Raw genomic sequence first — 18360 nt, 5'->3', positions numbered from 1 at the left:
CCAAATCCTTGCTGGTTAGATGTCTAAGCAACTCTGTGGATAGGAGCCATGGCGTTATGGAAGCCAGCAGTACTGAAACAGGGACAGCAGATGGAACTGGAAAATACCCTGCAAATTACTGTGCAGGGACAGCTTGCAGGACCAAAAATGAATTTCATTGTTGCATTTGATAAGTTTCACTCTGTATTTTTAGGGCTCTTTGTTGTATTATATATTTGCTTTATTCCTTCTAAATGATAAGTGGGGAATACAGATGAAGGCAGATAGTTTCTGGCACCACAAATGCATGGCGCTCTGATCCCTTGTTCCCTTTAGAGGCTGCTGTTTGCATAGTGTGACTCCTCATTAGTAGAGTGCACATTCTGTTACCGTGGTAAATGGGCCAAGGAGGGAGAGACCTGCATACAGAAAGCCTCTCTGAGCCATGCTAGAAAACTCATCCCTGAGGGTGGAAGGTCTGCAGTCCAACACCAGTGATCAGAACCTGCCTGCGACTTAGGTTTTGATTTCTTGTTAGAAAAAGAAGATAGATGCTACTGAATGACAGCAATAGTACTGCACACAAGAATAATAAATAAACCAACAACGTCAAATGACAGGCAGTCATTTTTTAACTGCAGGAAAAAAGACATTCACAAGCAGCTTTAAAAGGAGGTTGGATGTGAAGAAGTGGCATAGCTGTTTTCCAGCATCCTCTGCAGAAACCCAATTGCTTCTCCCCTTGCTGCGCTAGCAGTAAAGAGGAAATGCTGGAAGGAAGTGCAGAGAAGTGCAGGCTTACCAGCGCTGCTGTATCTGCAAACAGGACAGGATTACACAAAACTGCTCTTCCTTCTTGCTTCTTTTCCCTTCTGGCCTGCCTGTCCATTGACTGAAAGAACATCTACTAGCAGTGGCTCTGAGGCCTCGGAAAAGACACAAAAGTTCCACATGGCTCAGACCAATCCTGAACATTCCCTCCTGGCTGTGGCCAGAGTCTGGCTCTTCCCCACTGCTTCAACCACGGCTGCACCACTGCCAGACTCTTTTATAACCATGCACAAACCAGGTCTGCATGAAGTAAAGTGATTCTGTCAACCACGAATTTAAACAAACCAAAACAGAGGTAATGGGTTCAAACCGATACAGGGGAAGTACAGGTTGGATATAAGGAAGAAGTTCTTTACTGTGAGGGTGGTGAGCCACTCAGATTGCCCAGAGAAGTGGTAAATGCTCCATCCCTGGCAGTGTTCAAGGCAGGGTTGGACAAGCCTTGGGGAACATGGTCTAAGGTGAGGTGCCCCTGCACATGGCAGGGGCTTGGAACTGGATGATCTGAAGGTCCTTTCCAACCCAAACCATTCTATGATTCCATGATTCTGTGCTAATATGTCACACTGCAGCCCAAATCACAGCCGTCTGTGGGACAGCACAGCATCTACTGTATATTCTTACCTCTTCTTATAACAAGGAGATAAAAGGAATTCAACATTTCAGCTGGTGAAAACAAAGACAGGATTACTACTTCAGTTCACTCACAATCCAAATACTATTTAATGGCATACTACATTGTAGTTGAAATGTGGAGCCTGACTTATGTTAAGTACTATTCTAACCTACTTTAGGAAATACTGACTTGTGAGTACTGGACATTTGTTTTCAATTAAAATCAGAACTCATTCTCTTTTTTCTTTTCTCTTGAATTTCTAATAATCCTCAGTCCCTAGAGAAAAAAAGTTCGTACATGAGAGAAATAATCTGGTAATCAGCTACCAGAAGGAAATAAAATAGGAACTTGGGGTAAAAACAGTTGTACTGGCTGTTAAGCAATGCTGCACAAAGGAGCTAAGCACTTGACAGACTAAATAAAGAACAACCAACAAAACACACACCCCCCAAAACAAAACAAAACTGAGGGGAAAGAAATTAATACAGATACTACTGTTATTATTATATTTCTAGGAAATATAGAAAGCTTGATTATTGAAAATGAATACATGACAGTAAGATGAAATATGGGAATCCAGGTACAAGGAAGGTGTGATATTTACTCCAGCAGAAAAGCTAACTAGAGGAATAAGCTAATGCATGGGTGATTAGAAGCAAGACACAAGTAATGTGACCTAAAAGAGCTAAGAAGAATAAATAGAACCACATCAGAGAGGAAAGTACTGGAAACAAACCAGACTTAAATCAAGACTTTGAATCAATGGATGGTTGTGAAATGGCCACACCATGGAGCAAAACAGCTTCTCAGCGATTAGCCTTCATCAGAGTGCATAAAGGAAAGTGGTGGGGACAGCTGGAAAGGGATGCTGGCTCTTGCCAGTGGGTGAAGAGAAGAATGAGTGTGTGTTACCAATGGGGCAGCCCTTTCGATGTGCTGCAGAGCAGAAAGGAACTTAACCCATTAACTTCCTGCCACCTGTGGCTGGAGACATGGATATGAATCATAGAACCCCAGGTTAGAAGAGAACTCAAGGATGCTCTGGTCCAACCTTTCTAGGCAAAGCATAAGTGCTTTGAAGTGGGGAGAGAAGTAACATCATTTCTAGTCCCTCCAGAACTCAGTAGTTTCTCAATACAAAAGGGCTTTTCTCATTTTTTTTAGACCTTCTTCCATTTAATACACTAATTGCTAATAGAGCTTAACATCCATCTCAGTGTCACTGCTCACTTCCCAGCTTGGACAGATTCACATCAAAACTGGGCAAAGATACTGGCAGCAAAAAAGTAAACTGAAAATGTACATTTTGCCACTCAAACATATCAAGTAAAATAATTCACTTAGTTTTCTGTTATTTGGGTGGAACATTTGCTTTGCACACAGTGGCTAACCAGCAGTGGGAAGATGAACTAGTTTTGCTCTTCCCCATGACACCCCCCCCCATCAAGCTGTATTCATCCTAAAGCATCCCGAGAGATACTTTACGCAGAAAAACCGTATTAATGCTCAGAGAGGTGCCCCCCTGGTACAACCCCAAATAAAATTGCTTTTAGTTCCTAGCAACATTGAGGCCCCACTCTCCAGCTATTGCTAGGTGACGGTTGCTATTTTTAAGCAGGTTCTCACAGAGTAACTTCATTCACTGTACAGAGCATAGCTGTGTGGATTGACACCAGCCCTCAGTACGCTGCTGGAGGAAACTATCAATCCTGCTCCGACTCAGCCACACCTCAGCTTTCACAGCAGTTTGTAGAGACACTGATTAAAAGAAAGCACTCTGCTATTTCATGCTTCCAACAGCGGTTACTCGATCGTGTTGCCATGCATTGAAGCAATTGCTGCCATCGATTGCTTGTTTTAGGGGAACATCCACAGCCACGCACCAGAATTGGTGCTGGACAGGCAATTAACATCCAGGGTTTAATGGTTCAATAGGGCAGGATATGAATAACACACCAGAGGGAAAAAGAGGAGGAATGCAGCAGGAGGAGAGATAACACTGCAGAAATAGTGACATTTACAACTGGGAAGCATAAAACCCTGAGGTCTCTTAAGCTGACTAGAAAGGATGTTTAAATGATTAGCCAGCTGATGTTTAACCGCAGTTCCCTGACATCCCACCAACCCTCCTCAGATACAGGATCAGCACCACCACCTCCAGAGAATGGTGCTGAGTCCAAGCAAATCCCAGATGCTATGGACATGGCTGCCTCCCCTCAGGGAAGGAGCTTTCCCCTTGATGTCAGAAGCCTTGGGCTGGTAACCACAGGGCCACAACCACAGCCAAGCTGAATACACTGAGAAGGGTCAAGGTTGAGATGTCCACCAGAGGCAATTCAGACTGGGCTGCCTGGTGTTCCGCATGAGATCTACTGAAAGAAGTGCAGGGCTAGGCAAACCCCACCCTCCTGGCTGTTTTCAACATACTGCATGCATTAGGATAAATTACGGAATGCCTTTTGGGAACAGCGCTGTGAGTAGGTCTCTGGGTTGGTTCCCATACATGATTTATTGCATATTCATCTTTATTACAAGGAAAAAGTTCTTCCTTGTGAGGGTGCTGAGGCGCTGGCACAGGGTGCCCAGAGAAGCTGCGGCTGCCCTATCCCTGGCAGTGTTCAAGGCCAGGTTGGACACAGGGGCTTGGAGCAACCTGCTGTAGTGGAAGGTGTCCCTGCCCGTGGCAGGGATTGGAACTGGGTGATCTTAAGGTCCTTTCCAACCCAAATCATTCTATGATTAAAGGAACAGAGCACAGCACACATTGACCACACAATGAGCTTGTGACCTGGTGGCAGGGACATGACAGAGCTCGAGTGCTGCAGGCTACATGTGCAAGGGCGGTACTCCACTAGGTTTTGCTTTACATAGGACATGGCGCTGCACACCCTGAACATCATGTCCAGCTGTTCCTGCCTGTAAATGTTTGTAACTCCGTATAAACACCATAAAGTGGCTCTTCAGGTGGTTTGGTGCTGTCTGGCCTCAGCTGAAGTTTAGCTCAAGTGCTTCTCAGCACAGAGCCTGGGGCTGCACTGGACAGAAGAACTGTGCATTCTTATTTTGTTTGACTGTGAACTGCACACCAACACAGCTAAATAAGCTGGGATATGGGTGTTCGGCAGTCAGGTTCACAGTGATGTATTCTTAAATACCCAATTTAAGTAAAATCACTGGTCTATGCAGAGCCCTGGGGCTTAGGGCTACAGTCTCCTCTAGCCGGGCTCTATAGGCACAGCCTGGCATGAAAATGGCTTGGTACTGCATTTTTTACTGCAGTGTGATCAGCTGCCAGAGCTGGCTGCTTTATAAACCTTTGGAAACCTGGGTTTTGCATGTCTCATCAGCTGAACACTTCATCTCCAGTGTGTGTCCAGGAGCCCTGCAGAGCTCCTGGCACTGCCAGTGCTGGCACCACAGATCACAGATAACCAGCCTGCTTCACTTCATCACCTAACCTGGAGAGGACTAAAAGTGGGCCCAGAGACAAGGCACCAAGTCTGGCTAACTGAGATTAGACTAAGGGGGAAATAAAATGATAAGGGCTGGAATTAGCAACTCCTAATTCCCAAAAGGTTGATGTTCCATCCTTATCTGTGTATTCTCACACACACTGTGTGTGCAGTGAAATAATTCCTGGACTATGCTGGCGTACAATAATATCTCTGCTACTAATTTCTCCCTGTATTTGAGGCATTTCAGGAGACCAGTTCCCCTACAAGGCTTTACAGCCACTGGTGTTTCCTGTCATATGAAATTTAAACACAAAATTGACATTTTGGGGTTGGAAAAACTCCTTTGAATCCTGTTTGGGAGTAGGGCAAAAAAGTATCGTACATGGCCACTTCTTCAAACACGCTGGGTTACTTTTTGTTCCATTGACTGTAAGGCAGATTTTCATATGAAGAAATACCATCACCCTGAAGTAAGAAATACAAACAAATGATGCTGCTGCTGAAACATAAATGCTAAGTTAAGGAACTGGGAAACTATTAAAAACAAACCATTTGCATCCAAGCAGTTATTTTTAAAAGTCCATGTGTTTACTGCATTTTCAAACAAATACATCTTCTCGGGGCTGAGGCTGGCAAGGAAATGTGGCCTGGAGGAATCACAGAGCAGGAGTCAGGGGTTCCCACTGGGAGCTGGCTATGGAATCCCTGAGCTCCTGCTTTGGGCACACCAAAATGACTTGCCATACCATCACTTCTCCAGCTGCAAAAGAAGAAAGGTATCTACTTTCTTTACTACCTTTGGTGGTCAATATGAATGAACAGCACTACAAAACCACAACGCACTGCTTTTTCCAGTTCTCTGCAGTGGTTGAGTCTGAATGCAAAGCCACTGGAGCGAATCTGATTTCATACTACACCTTACCCAAATTACGTGCCACAGCTAGTATTAGTTTGCAGCCTGAGGAGCAGACAACATACAGTCAGCCCACAGAAGACATCATTCAGCACCCACAAGTTGGTGGTCCTACAAAAGGTGTGCAACCCGTGCTGTCTGCACACACCCAGAAGGGAGCACAGTGGATTCAGAGGCATCAGGGAGTCCCCCTGCTCTGTTGTTGGTAGCATCTGCTGTAGCAGTGGAAGCTTAAAGGCCTGAATCAAGAACTCAGAGGAGACATAAGGGATATAAAGAGGAGACGTAAAGGATGGAAGGAGGAAGAACTTTAATAAACAACATTTCAAAATATATGCTGCAATTTCCACCTACACGTACAGAAAGCGCAGTTTTGGTGATGGATCCCAGACAATAACCTTGTTGTTTGCTTCAACTGAGTCATGGTACTTTTTCATGTATTACACACCAAAAAGGCTTCCTACTGTCAGAAGCTCTTTGACTTCAACTTGGCTAGACTGAGGCCGAAAAATGTTTAGGGCCACATTCAGCCAGATAAAGTCTCCATGAAATCACATAGGCCTATGTGGAGATTTGGCTTTGCTGAGCTATTTGTCCAAATCTAAAGGAAAGTACACTCTGCATTTCCATGTCAAAGACTACTTCAAAGGCAATACTTTCCATTTTTCAGCTCTGGGAGTAACATTCTTGGTTTATCAAGGCTATCACTCAAGCTCCTGGCCCTCTTTCCAGAGCTGCAAAATGTTCTTAATGCCAGTGAAAACTTTTAGCAGCAAATCAAAGCACTGAGCAAGAAACTGCCCAGCAAGTGGTATTTTAGTACTCCTGAAATATGTCTTAATGATTGAGAAAAGTAAACTCACACCAAGCTTTAATCAAAGTTGCACTAGGTTTTCCACAAACGCTTATTTAACACACTCAGATAATGAAGACAGAAACAATGCTGTAGCATGTCAAAGGACAGGCAGTATTACACAAACCAGTGCCTTCGTTGTCAAAGGAATAGTCAGGGGCCTCAGGCTAATAAAAGTGCTCATAATAAGAAAGTTCAGCTTATGTAATTAAAAATTAATTCCTAATTGGGACAGGAAGCACAAAGGGTCCATTCTGAGCCTTAAGCAGCTCAACCATCTGAAAAGTTAGTTAAAAACTTTTTATGCAGCGATTCAGCCAAAACCAGTAAAGAAATGCCTGTTTTCACCATTTGTGAGACTTTCTCATATAAAGGATCTTTTCTGCTCCTACTTGCACGCTACACAAGAGAGCCTTCTACACTTTGCAGTAGTCTCATAAACCACGAACCCCAAAGTGCCTGGATAAACACACAGGTATTCTCAGCCCAAAACACAGCTGATGAGTTTTCTTCCCCCTGAACCATCTTTTGTGACAAGAAATCCCTGACAATAAAAATAAAGCTCATAGTCCCATTCGTACGCCTGAAAGAATAAGAAAGTAAATCCAAGCACATTAAATTGATGTGATCTACACACACTCGAAGATAAATACGAACAGTTACAGAACCTGTTCACATAAGATGACTTTAAAGGATCATAAACTTCAGAGATGTGGAATACCAGAAGTATCTGCCTAAATTTACTATAGGACTTCCCCAGTGTCCAGCCATGGTCCACTGAAGGGGAATTAGCTCTAAACTTGCTCCACCAAGAAGTCTGTAGCTGCATCACAAGAACAGAAAGAAAGGCTGTTTCCATCAAGCCTTAACTTTGCGAGATCAAAGCTGCTGCTGAGGCGGGTGTCTGACCACACTAGAGTGGGTGTGCAGGTCTTTGAAATTATGCTGTGATGGGTAAATGATGGCAAAGAGCAAATGCTTTTTTTTAAATCACATTACACTTTACAAAAGGCTTTTCCAGCAATATTGTCTGTGAACACCCATGAAAACTACCTACCCCTGAGACAGCTCATTCACATCAACTGGAACATGAGATCTCCAACGGTGCTCAGAACACCAAACCTGCTTGCAGACAGCAACCTGCACTTCTGAGCTGCTGCATTCTGCTGTAAAGCACATTTATCTTACCCCACTGCATGCTCCAGGCAAGGCGTGACTTGTGCTCTGCTTCCCCATGTGCTCCAGAGCAAACAATTAATCCAAAAATCCCACCTTGCTTTCAGTGCCACGTGAATAAAACTGGAAATGTTCTCAGCATTTCAGCAGTCTTACTGTATTGCTGGCTCGTGGAATTTGGGGTTCCCATCAATACAGAATCACTATGCGCTACTGCCACTGAAGGGAGATGCAAGCTAGCATCTCCGTTTTCAGCTAATAGTGGTTTAGCCCAGGATCTGAAGTTGGTACAAAAGGCTGGATGCTGCTCACTTGAAAGACAATGGAAAAGTTAAAATTTACTTTGAGAGTGAGAAATGGATTTTTAATGCTACTTTACAGGGCCAAGTGTTTTCATTTATGCTGGCTCAAACTCAGTAGAACTTTGCACTCACGATGACAGCAGCAACAGCAACTTTCCATGCAGAAAGGTGCCAATCTGCACCTCTGGGTGCCTTTGCCTTACTTTAAAACTAAGGAAAACCATGCACTGTATCTTAATGAACGATTCTCCCAAGCAAATGGAAAATGTGCAAAGCACACACATGGCACTATTCTACCTTTCAAAAGCCTGACCTGATTGAACATTAGACTGTAAATCAGCCCTTCACAGGAGATGGGATCAGAGTGGACACAACCTCCAGACTAGAAAACTGTCTGGAAATATCATCCTGATCCAAGCCTATGGCTCTCTGGATGATACAGAAAGTTTACAGTCGTAAAGCTTATGCTGTGTCTGATTAATTGCTTGTGTCAGGCACTAGGATGAATACAGTGAAGAAAAGCTGAGCCAGGCTCTGTCAGGTTTAAAGACAGCTCTAAGATGCTTTGCTTGCCTGGAAGCCAGCGATGCCTGCCCTGCATTATGAATGAAAGCAGTGGAGCAAAGGGCATACTCACACATGCCTGAGAGAGTGAATCAAACCCAGTATCCTCCCAGTGGGAAAGAGATCTTAGACACGACAACCCCAACACAAGTCGTTGCACTATAGCTTGGATCTGCACCAGGTTTTTGTCACAAAAAATCCCCGGGCAAACAGCTTAAGTATGAAGACGAGAGTAAAGTTTCCATTATGTTAAGCATGTGAAATCCAACAGTTGTTAACATTCTTCTGGCAAATCACTCTGGAAGGAGAATGGCTTCTCTGCTCTACTAACTTAGGTTTTTAAGGGAATTTGGAGGTTCTCTTTTGTTTTCCCTGAGGTAAACTGTTTCATTTTCAGGGTTTCCTTTAATACACAGTCCCTCCCCTGCCCTGCACAACTCTGTGACAGCAAGGACAATACCTTTTCACTGAATTCTCTCAAAGAGGAAAAGAAGCCCTGTAAAATCAAACACTAGCTCCTGTTATTGTGAATTGTTTGGACAGTAATTGAAATGCTTTCTACTTCCCGCAGCATTCAAAAAGCCTTGCTCTGGGAAGTGCCTTTCTGGTGCTGAATAGAGGCCACTTCAACTGTTGCAACTGAGGTCAATGGACAATCAGGGGAACTGCTCCTCCCAGCACTCTGACCCAATTCCTTATTTTGGGTCTTGCTGCGTGTCACTCTGGTGCTGAGGCCACCTGAGTACTGTATCACCATCTCTACTCCCTCAGAGCCCCTCATCGTGGGCCTCAAAACCCAGATGCGAGAGGCAATCAGCTCCAACTGGTACAGGAACTCATTGCAAGGTAGCACCAAGCACTGAGGCAAGGAACTCGCACAAAGAACTCAGCACTCTCTGGTTTTGTCGCTCACTGCCAACCAGCACTGGCCTTTTCCAATACCAGTCACACAAAGTAACTACATTTTTAGGCTTTCCATCAGAAGCTTCTTTCTAAAGTCGCTTACAAGAGCAAATAACAAAAAGCCCACAGAAAGTTACATTACAGTAAGCCTCCAGCAGGGCCCGTTAGCATTCAGACTGGAAAAAAACAGCATCCCCGTGGCCACACATGTAACAAACTCAGAACGCAACTGGAAAAGGAAATGATTCACAAACCACAGGTGCTCAACACCAGGCTGCTGCGCCTCGCTGTCAGCCCCATGGCACTTGCAAGACAGAAGGAACCCAAGGCCAGGTTAAAATTACGGATCATTCGGACCTGTGCTAAGCCTAGCTCTTGATGCTGATCTGAACCACATGGGCAAAGAGGCATGTCCAGAAGAGTGAGTGCTACCCTCCAGACTGCCTTCATCATGCCAAAAAGAAAAGTAGAAGCAGGGGGAGGGAAATGTGCAAACTTGGTTGAATTGGGAAGGGAGATATTTTAATTATTATTAATTTCCAGTGTTGCTATCTTTTCTTCCACTAGCTTGCAGAGCACCTTTCTGCCTGCCCAATGTTCCACAGCATCACTCAAGCCTACAGCACTCTGTGGGAGCACACTGTTTTCAAACAGTGCTGCTCATAATACTGAGTCTTCCCTCACAGAAAGTACTTATTCTGAAAGTAAAAGAATTAACAAAGGCAAGCCTAGCTCACACACTGATCTGGGCAATAAAACACCTCACTTCTACACGTTTTCATTCTAAAGAAATTCTAGCAGGATGCACTCGGCAGTCTTTCGTAAGCCTCTCATTTTGCTTGGTCAACTCTTTCCAGTGAACTGGACAAACTGCATTTCGTGAATAATGAACAAAACCGCCCATCACACTGCGACAAGGCTGCCTCTGAACCGATTTCAGATCAGGATTGGCTTCTTTTTCCTCCTCAAATCTCTTCGAAAGCAGAGCCAGGGGCACGCCAGAGCCTCGCAGTGCCGCCGGGGGCTGCGCTCCCCCCCGGCCCGCGACAGAGACCCGCCGGCACCCTCAACCAGCACCCCGCCGAGGGACCGCGCTGCCCGCACCGCGCTGCTGCCGCCTCCCTGTAACGCGGGATGAGTTGCGCTGGGTTTGCGCTTCTTTCCCAGGGGAAACACCGCCAAGGGCTTCCCTCAACCCGCCCGTCTCCACTGACTGCTTCCCGGCCCCGCTGCCGGGAAGCCCCGCTTGGCCCCTTGCCGCCGCCCCGCCGGGCACCCCTGGGGCCGCCCGAGCGCCGCGGCCCGGCAGGGAATGGATGGGGCGGGCTGGGGCGGCGGCGAGACCAGATAAAGTTCGCCTCCCCCGGCGCGGCGCAGGGATGGGGCAGCACCACCGATGCCACCGGCGGGCAGAGCGCAATCCCGCAGACGCTGCCGGGTCTCGCCTCCCCTTCCCTCCCTACCGGAGCGCAGAGCTGGCCACATCCCCTCCGCGGCCCCCTCCGCGGCGCATCGGGGACGGCCGGGAGGAGGCAGCCGGTGGCTCTTACCTGGCGGGGTGCGAGGGGTCAGGGGCGGCCGTGCGGGAGCGCGGTCATGCCGCGGTGCGGGGCTGAGCGCGGCGGGCAGGGCAGGGCCGGGCCGGGCCGGGCGGGGCGGGGAGCGGAGCGGAGGCCAGGCCGCCCGCAGCCGCGCTCCGCCCGCCGCCGCTCCGCCCCCCTCCGCTGCGGGGCCACGTCTCCGGCCTGACGCAGGCGGCGGCCGGGGGGCGGTGGTCCGGCCGGGCAGAGGAGCCCGGGGGCCGGACGTGCCGCCCCGCAGGCCTCCCCCTCGTCTCGGTAGCGGGAGGCGGCCGCCGAGGCCGTCGGGAGGGCCCGCGGCATCCCCGGGCGGAGCGGACGCCGGCCGAAGAGATGCGGAGTGAAGTCGGTGTAAGGGAGCCCCGAGGGGGGCAGCGCTAATTATGATGGGAAACCCTCAGCCTCCAGGCACGGGGCCGTGGGGGACTATAAAGAGTGCAGGCTGTAAAGCGGCTGGGATCCCATTAACAATAGACAAACGTCTCGGAGAGCGACAATTGGAAACACAACCTCCTGGCCCAGCAATACAAAAAAGCGCAGACTGAAAACTGCTGTGGAAAGAAACCGCATATTTGAAGGGACTTTTGTCCAGCGTTTCCAAGAAAGATTTACATCTCTGTCAGAAGGAAGAGAGGGGACAATGTCAGCATCAGAGGGAGGTTCTTGCCCTCTAATGACTCGCCCCGAACCTTAGGAATAGTGTTGAGTATCCCTTGGGGACAGTACAAATATGTAAACAAATACAAACATATAAGCCCGCTGGGGGGGGGGATTTAATGGAAACAAATACAGCATGAGGCCTCACAGCTGTTTTGCTGCAAGGATATTAACTGGATTGGGATGCAGACTGAAGGCCTGCCATGGAGAGCTGTGGGTAATTCTGACTCTGTGCTTTCTGACCCATCTGCTTCAGGGACCACTGAGGGCTTACTCAGGGTCCTCATGTGGGAATCACGGGTGTGATTTATAGCTGTAGGAGTCCAGCTCATCATCTGACTGAAGTGTTTGCTGAAGTGCTTTGCAGTGCAGGACTGCTTCCCTCAGCCAAAGCCTTGAGGCTTTCTGAGGCACCTCAAGAAATGAGGAGGTTGTTGGCATAGCTCCCTCACAGTCCTTCAGAGCTGCCAGCCTAAAAGATGTCAGCAATAATGCACCATGACATAATTATAAGTGTTAGCCCCATGCTTTGGGGATATGGCTGAGGAATAAAATGGGGTGAATGAGCAAGGTTTCCATATGGACAAAAGCACCAGGTTGGGTGGTTTTATTGAGCTAAAGAAATGGTTATGGTGACTGCTGCATTCATTTTATTGGTTTCTTTCCATTACTCTCAACTCCTGGCAGCAGCTTTGAGAATCCCTCCCTGTCCTGGATGGTTTCTTCTTTCAAACATTTGCAGCAGTTTTGCTGTTCACCCTTTCGTCATCGCTTAGCTCATTTAGTCCTTTCTCATAGGTCAGTCCCTCCCATTACCTAATCATGGTGCTGCTGTTCCCTGAAGTCCCTCTCAGTTGCTCATTTACTTTACGGTGACACAGGGTCCAGTAATCCTGCCATTGTTAACATTTCCTGTTGTGGACTTTGGGGTTATTTTTGTTCAGAGCTGCTGCAGTACTTGAAGGACTGAGCTAAGCCTCCCCTGTGAAGAATCATTACAGACAAGATCACCAATACCACAATAGGAAACATGGTCCCTGGGTTATTGGAGGTGGTGGGTTTGGGAGTAGAGGCTTAGTGCAGTTCTGGTAGGTGAGCTAGTGAAAGAAGGCCCAAAAATTCATCTTTGATGTTAAAAACACAGTTGGGGCTCCAGATACCATTGTTCCAGTGGAAAAAAAAACAACTTGCTACCTGCAGAAAACTAGTGTGTTTTTGAATTCCTGCATCATTTTCTGTATGACCATGCATTATTTTTGGCAGGCGGTGTCTGAAGTAATGTGGGGGTGTTTATTTACTAAAAGTATCCTTTCTACCAAAAGGATAAGCAACAGAAATGGGATTAAATCATGTGTATAAGTGCAGGTTTTTGACATCCTTTGATTTCTGGTTGCCTCTCTAGTTGCTGTTGACTCCAGAGGAAAGGGGGACACGTCACATAAGAAATGCCATTACTGCAAACTTAGCACATTGGCTTTACTATTTATTGTCCTCTTCTGTGGTTCGTAATTTACAAACTCCGGAAGTGTTACTGCTGCTCCCAAGTGCTGCCTTGCAGTATTTAACCTACACCAAACCCATGAGTGGTGCTGGTTTGTACCCAGAGTTAAAGCTATCACAGACCAGCCTCCAAACCCAGCTGGACACAAGGACAGATGGCACTGTCAGTAATACTATCAGTTATTACGTGACAGTTCATGTACCCATGGGGTCAATCCAGAGCGTGAGCCAGGTTCAGGATGCCCAGACCTGAAGTCCCCGCTCAGCACCAACATACCATCTGCCAGGATGCAGCCGCCGCCTTCTTCTTCTCCCTGGAAAAACTCAAAGCCATCCCAGACCCAAAAACCTGGGGTCCCCAAAGCAGCCCTGTGGCTGGGCTGAGGGGATGGTGCTGTGCAGAGCTTGACAGACCACATCCCCTCTCAGCTTCAGGAGAGATTAGGGCAAGAAGATGGATTTGAATGCAAGAGCATTCTCTACTTGGAAACATACCCAGAATGAAAACGCTTTTCATCACTCATCTCTCCAACAACTGTTGAAAACAGCATAATCCGCTAACACAGAAAAGCTAAATTGCTTTCAGACCAAGTACTGAAAAACTGCTTCTGTGATTTGGTTCGGCTCAAATCCAGCATGCAGACTCTGACAGCTCTTGTTCTTCCTGGCTGCTTGCAGCGTCTGTCAGAGTTTTATCTTCTCCCTTAGTTAGCTTTTGTCTAGCTTCACATCTTAACCCCTCTCCCCCCAGATTAGTGGATTTGAAATATGAATTTTAAGTGGACCAGATGTTTAAGTAGTATTAGCACACTGGAAATACAGACTTCTAAAATACATTGCAGGGGTGCTAATGGCTGAGACTGGGCAGGAGAAGCAAAGCTTCAGAACTTTTCTTAAGCCTACAGCATTTTCTGTGTACTAAAAGTTGCATTAATCAGAAGGAAAACACTGAAAGGATGTTTAATCTCATGCACTCTTTTCTTGTTCCTAAGTAAAGAGGAGGCACATTCATCATTGGTACAGTTACAACAAAAGCAGGGCAATTGCATCAGGGGGGGAATTTGGCCCAACTAGTTCTCTGCAGCGCAGCTATTGACAGCTGTCCCCAGGTACCTCATGTTGCTGAGAAAACAGCAAGACAGAGACCTACTATAAGAAATAGGACTAGCTCCTGTTTTCTGCCTTTGGCCGAACCAGAGCTCCTGCATTTGAATGATGCCTTACCTCTTTCTGTTACACTTCTGATCATCATCAGGTGGGAAGAAAACATCTTTCCACCCAGGGAGCTACACAGCTACACTTGCTCTGTCTGTTGCAGCTTGGAGCCACTGAGCAGTGTGCTTCCCAGGGTACAGCATCTTAGCTAATTTTAGATGTGATGCAATGAGTGGGGGTAGCTCACATGAGACAGGAGGGATGCAGCCCAGCAGCCAGAGCTCAGAACAAACACTTTATAGTTACTGAATACTACTTTTAAACTAAGGGAGGCTTCTTTACTACCAATGCATCTTCATGGGTGTGATTGAATACACAAGCGGTAGCAAGGACAAACCCTTCTGGGGAAGGATATTAGACAAGGGTCAATCAAGCAGGCTTGCTGACCTCAGAGCTCCTGCCTCCCAGCCTTCCCCCACTCTCTGCCCCCTCTGATGTTCCCAACTAGAGTGCTGTAGCTGCTCTGACATGCAGACTGGCTTTTTTTCTGCATGGGCACCACATCTCCTTTCCCTCATTCAGGCACTCACAGAGATATGCCTTAAGTCAAATGGTTGGTTCTCTCACACTTGGTTTTCTCAACAGCCTCCAGCCCCTTGCACAAGCGAGTCTGCTCACAACCAAATATATGCACAGAAACTATAAATTAATAGAAAGCAGCTCTACCTTTAGGGATGTCTCTGCTTGCCACAGGGGTAACCTATCCTGACCGTTGTCCTGGCTGTGATGCTGTATTGAACTGAATCACAAGTTACATGGCCTGCTCCTCCTGGCTGACATCCTGCTAAGAGATCAGAGGCTGTTGGTTGTGGTCCACTTTGCATCATACTTTGGGCTTTGATGTTTCAAGTAAAAATTCAAGTTTTTCACTATCATTAGACCACAACTTGGCATGTTTTTTCCCTGGTCACTCAATCCCCACCTCCCCCCAGATTCCACCACTGAATTATCCCCTTTTTTTGTCCACTGTCTTTAAACTGTTATTTGCAGACGTTTTACTGCTGGCAAACCTTTGTCAATAGATCATAATTTAAAAACACAAACAGCACATTCTTAATGAAAATATCCTTTTATACAGCTAAATGATAAAGTGATAAAGTAAATGTTTGAGAAACAGGTCCGTAATTTTCTTTTTTATGGTATTTTAAAAGAGTCATCTCAAAATAAACAGAGAAATGTTTGTTAATCATCTGGAATTCTTAATTTCCTATTTTACATGGGAACCTGAGTAATCAGACATATGGTATGCTTGTTTGCTGGGAAAGAGTCAGGATTAGAATGCATTCTCAGAATTGGAAAGCACTAGAATACAGCAGCAGTCTTGGCTGCCTAAACTCCAAATAAACAATGTTTTGTGTTAATTGCTGGAACAGATCAACACTGAGAACACAACCCCATGTGTCCAAATGATTCTCTGAAACATGGTGCCTGCCAGGAGAGAGGAAATCTCAGGGGAGTGGGAATGAGCTATATGAGCTGTCAGTAATTTTACCTGCACAGGGGATTATCAGATACAGACAGAGCTGATAAGGAACAAAACATGAAGCGTTGTTTGGTGGCTTCTGTATGAGCTCAGTAGCTTTAAGAGCTATGGTATTCCTAACAGAGAAGAGTCCAATCAGATAAAAATAATCATGGTTTTGGATCATATTTAAGCATCACTGAGCTATTAGGCAGTAAAAGTATGTTCTGGTGTAAGTTTTCATGGCCAGAGTGGAAGAGCAGTTCATAGGCCACACTGTTGCCATAGGCAGAGGTACAATGGAGTGTAAATCTCCACATCATCATTCTAGTTTAGTACCACTGTGATTCTTTACGTCACTGGTATAATGGCAGAAGACAACTCCCATCTTCCTGCATCATTAGACTTGGCCCACGCAGAGGATGAATGTTTTGCTGCTTATACATGATACAGGTCCAGGCCAATGCTACTTCCAAGAGTGGAAGTCGGCATACATACTGCACTGCGCTTTGTGCTTATTCATCAGCCGACAGTCGCTTACCTGGAATGCATCTGACCCCGCTGCAGTCACACCTGCTGTGTTCAGGCTTGCCCATATTTCATTGCATATAGTTAAAAGGTCTGGGTTTTTTCCCCATTATCGTTTTTCAGTCATATGTTTGAGCCTTGCACTTCACTAGGAATCAGTTTGAATCCAACTACTGGGAAGAAGAAAACGACCCCAAAACCAACCAAACCAAACCCCCATACCAAAACACTTAGGGAAAGCTTACAGTCTCAATTCTGGCTACTTCACACTAGTTCAGCAGGGAAACAACCCTAAAGACAATGTACTTCACCAGGTAGTGAGTGTGCCCCAGGACTCCTTTGGTATGAAGGCCATGGTGGGCACAGCCTCTGAAGCAAGTAACCTCACAGGAGAGAGAACAGCATTCAGGAAGACTATTCAGGACAGTCTTTGTGGTGAGAGGGAGTAAATAACAGTGACGTGTGGCCTACGTTAATTGTCAGTCCAACTATCCAGTCATCATACACCCTGTGTACACCCAACACTCTCATTTTTAGTGTCCCTCTTCCTGGGTTGCTATTAGTTGACTCTACACTTAGACTACACCCACTTCAGCTAGGGCAGTACTCCACATTTAAAAGTCTCTTTGTCATTACTTCTAGAAGTGCTTTTGTATCCTCCAAACTCTGTAGCCATGAACCATTCACACTGTTAAAAGATCACAGTCTGATGGCTTCGTTCTTCCCTTTTCACAGCTGTAGGTGTTTCTACGGGATACGATCCACAGAGTTGTCCAAGCAGTCCATGCTGCATTGCCAGAATTTCTATCTCTATGAGCAACTATCACACTAAAGTATTTAGAATTAAGGCTGTGTGTATTTGGATGTACACACACATATGCTTACATATTAAAACAAGTCTGCATGCAGCCGAGGTGCGAGATACGATTGTTTACTATAACACAAACCTAAGGGGATGACACATTCACGCATGCTGTTTTGATCTAGCTGTTGGTTGGACTATATATGGTACAATGTTCAGCAAGGGGCTAAAGATTATATACTTACACTTGAGACCTTTAGGACTCAGGCTCTGCAGTAAACACCTTCCCCTTTAGACTGGCTAATAATTTAAGGGACCAAACTGTGCATTTTTCTGTGCTGGGCTTCTTCTGCCGTATTGAGAGCACTGTATATGACAAACCTCCCAGGAATCCCAAACACAAAAGGAAGTTCCACTGAATCACTTGAAGTAGCTGAAGAACACCACCAGTAAGGCCACATAACTGCATGGAATGTGATGAATTTCCAGGAATAGGATTGTTTCCTGGAGAATGCTGTGTAAAATACACATATTAAGAGAGAACGTAGGTAATGCTGACAGTCTCTGCACCACTAGCTTATTTTAGTTTGTGACAAGAAGAATGAAGAAATCAGACATGTTGGAAGACCTTTGCTAGGCTAACAGGAAGCCTATATGTCAAGAGTAAACTGTGAAACAAAGCAGGACAAAATTATTTCAGCATACAAATGTAAAATCTCTGTGATTTTATCTTATGAAACCAAATCCACTTTTAGATTGAATGCTGCGCTAATGGAGAGGTTAAGAGCTCTGTTCATGCTTCCATCTAGCAATAGTAAAGGAATGACTAAGTAAAAGGCTAGAAACAGGTGAACTCGGCAGTTCTAAGAGAGAGCAGTACAATTTGGGGTTCAAAAGCATTAGGAAACCTGCCCACTCAGGTTCATTAAGAAATCAGTTTTGCTCAATAGAACCTACTCTGAAGCAGTGGTTAAACAGGACATTTTCAAAGGAAAGCACACAGCATATGCAAAAGTTTGGCATC

At 46.0% G+C, this 18360-nt stretch overlaps 1 protein-coding gene across 2 annotated transcripts in view; it reads right to left on the bottom strand.

Moving 5' to 3' along the window:
* LRRC8C (leucine rich repeat containing 8 VRAC subunit C) overlaps positions 1-18360 on the bottom strand; it is a 37944-nt gene that overhangs the window by 10408 nt on the left and 9176 nt on the right. The window contains exon 1 of one of the 2 annotated variants that reach the window (XM_062613113.1): positions 11143-11265. The exons of the other annotated variant lie outside the window; for it this stretch is intronic. The gene's annotated coding sequence lies outside the window, so the exon portion shown is untranslated. Of the gene's footprint in view, positions 1-11142; positions 11266-18360 lie in introns of those variants that run through there. 2 annotated transcript variants of the gene reach the window in all.

This window comes from Pezoporus occidentalis, unplaced genomic scaffold, assembly GCF_034315485.1.
Source record: "Pezoporus occidentalis ecotype Australia unplaced genomic scaffold, CSIRO_AGI_Poc_V1 ctg164, whole genome shotgun sequence".
Lineage (NCBI taxonomy): Eukaryota > Metazoa > Chordata > Aves > Psittaciformes > Psittacidae > Pezoporus > Pezoporus occidentalis.
The sequence above is the reverse complement of the archived record's forward strand: the minus strand, read 5'-3'. Positions and strand labels throughout refer to the sequence as shown.